Below are 6,630 nucleotides of genomic sequence, written 5' to 3' on the forward strand. Positions count from 1 at the left end.
ACTAGGTTGGAGTTGGTACAACACTCCACCTCCGTTCCCACAATTCTTCTAACACTCTACCCACATTCTGGAAGAATATATTCGAGAACTCTTGGAGAAAAGAGTAATCCGAAGGGTAAAGTCCATCAAGTTCCAAGGAAGGCTTTTTTGTGTCCCAAAGTAGGATTCAGGAAAACTCAGAGTCATTCTGGACTTGTCGCCACTCAACAAGTTCATAGTGAACTACAAGTTCAGGATGCTGACACTTCAACACATAAGGACCCTACTGCCCAAACGGGCATACACCGTCTCTATAGACTTGTCAGACACTTATTGGCACGTTCCAATCAGTCGTCACCTCTCCTCCTACCTAGGGTTCAAGCTAAAACGAAGACTTTATGCCTTCAGAGCCATGCCATTTGGGCTAAACATAGCCCCAAAGATTTTCACGAACCTTGCAAACGCAGCTGTCCAGCAATTACGCCTAAAGGGAATCCAAGTAGTGGCCTACATGGACGACTGGCTGGTGTGGGCAGCATCCATGACAGAATGCATGCAAGCCTCCAAAAAGGTGATCCAGTTCCAGGAACATCTAGGATTCAAGATCAACATAAAAAAGTCAGCTTTCTCCATCTCAATAGTTTCAGTGGTTGGGAATCCACTGGAACTTACTGTCAAACCAGTTTTTCATTCCTGTGAAGAAGAGGAAAGAAATTGCAGGTTCTGTCAAGAGACTACTAGAATCCAAAAGGATATCAAGACGTGAACAGGAGAGAGTGCTTGGCACTCTTCAGTTTGCCTCAGTAACAGACCCTGTGCTAAGAGCACAGCTAAAGGATGCAACCAGAGTTTGGAGAAATTATGCATCAAACACGCGAAGAGATCTGATAAGACCAATACCGACTCGTCTGCGAACGCTTCTCAAGCCATGGTCCAAAGCCAAGCAACTGAAGAAATTGGTACTTCTTCAGCCACCTCCCCCCTCAATGACTATTCATACAGACGCTTCGAGGGAAGGATGGGGAGGTAATTCTCACCGGAAGAAAGTCCAAGGAGCTAGGTCCAACCTATTCAAGACGTTTCATATAAACTTTCTGGAAGCCATGGCAGTACTTCTTACACTGAAGAAAGTTTCTCCTAGCTACTCAATCCACATAAGATTGGTCCTAGACAGCGAGGTGATAGTGAGATGCCTGAATCGACAAGGGTCAAGGTCACCTCAAATCAACCAAGTGATGTTGGCCATCTTCCGGATAGTGGAAAAGAAGAGATGGCACTTGTCAGTAATTTACCTTCAAGGCGTCCGCAATGTGACGGCGGACACTCTATCCAGGTTTACACAGATAGAGTCAGAATGGTCCCTGGACACAGGATCATTCTCTTTCATCTTGAGTCAAGTCCTGGAACTGCAGATAGACCTTTTTGCGATGAAGGACAACAAGAAGTTGCATCATTATGTGTCCCCGTACGAGGATCCTCTAGCAGAAGCAAAGGACGCTATATCCCTCAACTGGAACAGATGGTCCAGGATTTACCTGTTCCCTCCACAAAACCTTCTATTGAGGGTCCTCGACAAAATGAGATCTTTCAAGCGGCAATAGTGGCTCACAAGTGTCCGAACAGCGTTTGGTTCCCTCTAGCATTAGAACTACGACTGAAGTTTCTGCCGCTACCGGATCCAGTTTTGACTTAGCGAGTTCAGAAGTCGACTGTCTTTGCTTCATCACAGAAAACCCGGAATCTGCATCTCATGATTTTCTTTCTCTAGTGGTGAGAAAAAGATTCGTGATATCAAGAGACAGTAAAGACTTTTTAGAAGAATATAAGTCCAAATCTACCAAAAGACCATAAGAGTCATCATGGAGGAAGTGGGTGTCCTTTGTCAAGGCGAAGAATCCACAAAAGATCTGGACAGACTTCTGTTTATCATTCTTCATCCACTTTCATGAACAAGGTTTAGCAGCCAACACAATATCAACGTGTAAGTCTCCCTTGACAAGACCTATTCTATATGCCTTCCAGATCGACCTCTCTATCGACTTTTTAACCAAATTTCGAAGTCCTGTGCTAGGCTCAGACCATCAGCACCTCCGAAACCCATTTCATGGTCTCTGGATAAGGTTTCTCATTTTGCTTCAATGATGAATAATAAGTGTGCTTTAAAGGATTTGAGCCGAAAAGTTATATTTCTGTTTGCACTCCCTTTGGGGGCTAGAGTTAGTGAAATAGTAGCCCTCTCGAGAGAGGAAGGTTATGTTCAGTTCTTAGATGGGGGAAGACTGAATCTTTTTCCGGACCCAACGTTTCTCGCTAAGAACAAGCTACCCACCAATAGGTGGGGTCCCTGGAGAATCTGCCCTCTGAAGGAAGATGCATCGCTGTGTCCAGTGGAGTGCTAAAAGGTCTATCATCGTAGAACTTCAGACTTTAGGGGAGGACAGCTGTTTAGGGGAGAAACCTGACGCCCAAATTTATCTCTAAAGCAGCTAAGGGCGAAAATCACCTATTTTATTCGCAGAGCCGATCCAGACAGTACACCCGCAGGTTATGATCCGAGAAAAGTTGCCTCTTTCATAAATTTCTTTAATAATATGGATTTTGAACATCTTCGCTCATACACTGGCTGGAAGTCATCCAGATTATACTTTAGACACTATGTGAAGCAAGTGGAGGAACTGAAGAGGTCTGTGGTAGCAGTAGGTAGTGTTCTTAAACCTGCTGTTTAAATCTGCGAGGAACTGTGAAATTAATTGGGATGATTAATTCAGGGGTGGGTGTGTAGTCACGGACTGTTTCTACAGACTAAGTGTTAGGCCACTAAGGTGTCCTTATGAACTGTTTCATAGACAAAGATGAACCAAGCATAAATACGGACACATGTGCCAAGCGTTTGTGACGCTAGTGTGATTGAGCAGAAAGACAGACTGTAATAACAATATTAATATTTTGATATTAAAAGTGGCGCATATATGTTTCCTTTTCAGATGAAACAATATTTGCTGTTTTACTGTGATTTTTATGCTTATTTATTTGTTCTTCCCCATCTTATAATTCTTATAATTGTCGATTGACCTATATATTTTTATTGATTATCAATAAACTATTTCTTGTACCTTGCGTCTTATTCGCCTATGACATTCTACTAGAAAATGTATTAGCATTACACTTAAAACTATGAATAATTTTAACATGAATATTCCTAAAGATTGTTCCTTGCTATAAACAAACATTCATTGGTTTATTCTTTTCAGAAGAAGGAAAGACTTCATACCCTGAAGGGATGGTAGTGGATATGCAAAAATTATTCCTACACGGATATAAACCTTTGTCCAATCCAGTGATAAGAACAGGAACACCGGGGGACTTGTTGGTATTTCATACTGACATTGATGGTTCTTATTCAAAATTTCCTTTATAACATATAGGGTGAGACCACTATACTGACTTGTCTGTTAGTCATCCATAGGTGTATGTACTCCTCGAGACTTTTCCAGAGGCTAGTCTGACTCTTCCTTGTAGGGGGCAGGAAGCACTAACATAATTTATGCTTAGATGGAATGATGTATGACGGTAACATCATAGGTCTGTAGGTCTATGCTGACCAGGAAATACTTGCTTGAGGGTATGGCACGATTTGAGAATCCACAGATACAGTAATGCTCTGGTATACTTCCATCAGTACGACATGGCCTGACCCAAAAAAAAAGATTTCGAGCAAAGCGAAAAATCTATTTTTTGGGGATATAGCCATGTCGTCCCGATGGACCCGCCCTTCCTTTTAATAAAAGGGCTATAGGACCCCTCCCTATAAATGCAGTATCTGTATCAGCTCGTGTATCGCTACAAGGAATAAAGATGGCCGCCGTCGGTGGCATTGTGTACACACTCGAAGTGGGATAGGAGAGGCACCGTATTAACGGCTCTCCTTTCATTCTCGTTTCTCATTTTCTTGCCACTTTGACCCCTCGAAGTGTTAATTCTGTTCGGGGTGAAGATAGCTATGTGGTGTGTCAAGAATACCTCCTCTTATATCACGCGATATCCGATTATAGATTTATTTAGGGATATTCGCTCCAGGGTTAGAATTCTGGATACCTCAAGGTAAAATTATCTGGGAATATCACCGTAGTAAAATATACCCTAGGAAGCTACCCAAAAGGAACTTCCATCAGGACAACAGGGCTTTCTCACCCAAAAATAGATTTTTCGCTTCGCTCAAAATCCGTTTTCCAAAGACAATTCATTCTTGTGTTAATTTTTTGTACCTGTAATCTTCAAAATACTAGGCCAATGGAATTTAATACACTGTAACTAGTCCAAACCTAGTAAAGTTTGTCCTTAACCTTTAACTATCGTTAATAGCATTCTGTCTAACATCTGATCTTTATACTGTACTTCTACGTTCGAATTACCTATCATCTGAATATCAAAACAATTATAACCTTTCAAAACTCTATTTGTACCTTCTGATAACTAATTAAGAATGGTGATAGTAGTGTTTTCTCACACATAATTGATACATCAGCTGTTGTGTAAAGTTGAATTACAATTGGTTTACTATTTATGATCACTTCTATAAATATATGTTTCTTTTCACCTTCATAAAAAGAATTAATGAGAATCGCAAAATCAGTTTCTGACCTAACCTGATTATCATGAATATTTTTCACATTATTCTCTTGGTCTATAATATCAACTGCTGAATTTATTTTCTTTGTGTACTGTTTAGGAAATATACATCATTTTTGAAAAATTTCCCGTCTTTCAACAATTCTGGCGTGTTTGTTCTGTAGCAGGGCATTTCATTGCTTCGTATGCAAGATGATTCCTTTTACCACACCTGTAGCATTTGGCTTTTTCCTGTTGCTTCTGCATATAGGTCTGATTCCGATATTTGTGAGCATTAGAGTTTGGCAATATCCTATGACTTGGTTTTGATTTATTTTTTTTTCTGATTTTCAATGTCTTTCGACTTTGAGCCTATATTACTTTTTACTTACTTTGACGGCAGGGGAACCCCACTCTCTACAGGACCTCCAATGTCATATTACCTTGTTCGTTCAGAGTATTTAACATTTCATATTGCATATTATTCATTTATTGTCAAATCGTCACTGTTGTATGAGTGATGAAATAAGAAAGTCATCAGTTTCCTTTTGAAAGCCTTAATGTTCTATCATTCGGATGTCTCTTGGGAGCTTATCATATCGTCTCGAGGCGGCATATTTAAAGGCTATGGAGCCTGCAATAAACATATATCTAGGTTCCAAAAGTTTGAAGCCATCTGTAACCATTCTCATGTCGACACGATCTGTTGGCTGCACAATACATAGCAATTCTCTTGAGTATTTTGGACGATTAGTTCTGATAACTAGGTGGGTTATTGTACATATCTTAAATTAAATTCTTGCTTTTAGTGGCAACCAGTGTATATCAATTAGTATAGGGGCGATATTTTCTCTAAGTGGGACACTTTCTATCAGTCTTGCTCCTTTGTTTATTATGTTTTGTAATTTCTCAAGTTCCACTTTTGGTAAATTGTAATAGAGTAGCAGTAGTCAGTCGTGGTAATAAAACAGTTTATCACAAGTTTCTTTACAGAATTGTCGTCCAAGTACTTTTTTATAAATGCAATATTTCTTAGATGATATCCAGCAGTTTTATTATATTATTTATTTGGTCATTTAGAGATAGGTTAAAGTCTAGCAATACACTTAGATCTCGAAGTTTACTAGATATCGGCACTGAGTCATTATTTACGTTCATTTGAATATCAACCAAGTTTCTCACGCTGTTTCTTTTACACACTACCATGTATTCAATTTTCTTATCATTTAATTCAAGTTCTTTAAACATCCTCCATTCCTTAACACTATCAAGGATTCGGTTTAGAGTTTCAGTAGCATCATCTATATCATTTATGAAAAACTAAAATTTTGTGTCATCCGCAAATAGTTTGAACTTCACACCATACCTATGTAGTATTTTCGATAGACCATTAGTATAAATGCAGAATAAGATTTGGCCAATAACACCCCTGGCGTACCCCTCTGTTTAAGGGTTCATGTGATGAATATGAGTTTCCAATTTGCACACAGTAATTTCTACCTAATAAGTAGTCTTTTAGGTATTCGAAAGCTGTATCTCCAACGCCAATGAAGCCTAATTTTAGAATTTTCCATTCTATTACTTGTAGAATTACCTATTATATTACTATGCCTATTTGATGTTTCTAGAGCTCTGCCTATAATCATTACCTTCCCTAGTGTTAAATCATTATCTTGCAATATTTTTTTCCGTTAGCTCATGTGGTGTGCAATGGGTAATAACTTGATCTATGATAAAAGTTTTTAATTCTAGAAATTCAAACAAAACAGCCAAATTTTTAAGTCTAGTCACAAAAGCATCTAAACTCTGGGTTATTTCTGATATGCCTGTGCTGAAAATTGATACATTTCTAAACATTTATCGACCTGAGGGGCAAAATATGTGGTACGAGCCTTAATCGCAGATTCACTAGAGTCATCAGTAGGTTGTACTGTCTTAAACACTTCCTGAACCTCTCTACCAGCTGTGTGCAGAAATAACGCCTTTTTCGGTGCATCTAACTACCTAAAGCTTCAATGTAAATCATAAATTCTTAGCACCACT

Source organism: Palaemon carinicauda, chromosome 10 (genome assembly GCF_036898095.1).
Source record: "Palaemon carinicauda isolate YSFRI2023 chromosome 10, ASM3689809v2, whole genome shotgun sequence".
Lineage (NCBI taxonomy): Eukaryota > Metazoa > Arthropoda > Malacostraca > Decapoda > Palaemonidae > Palaemon > Palaemon carinicauda.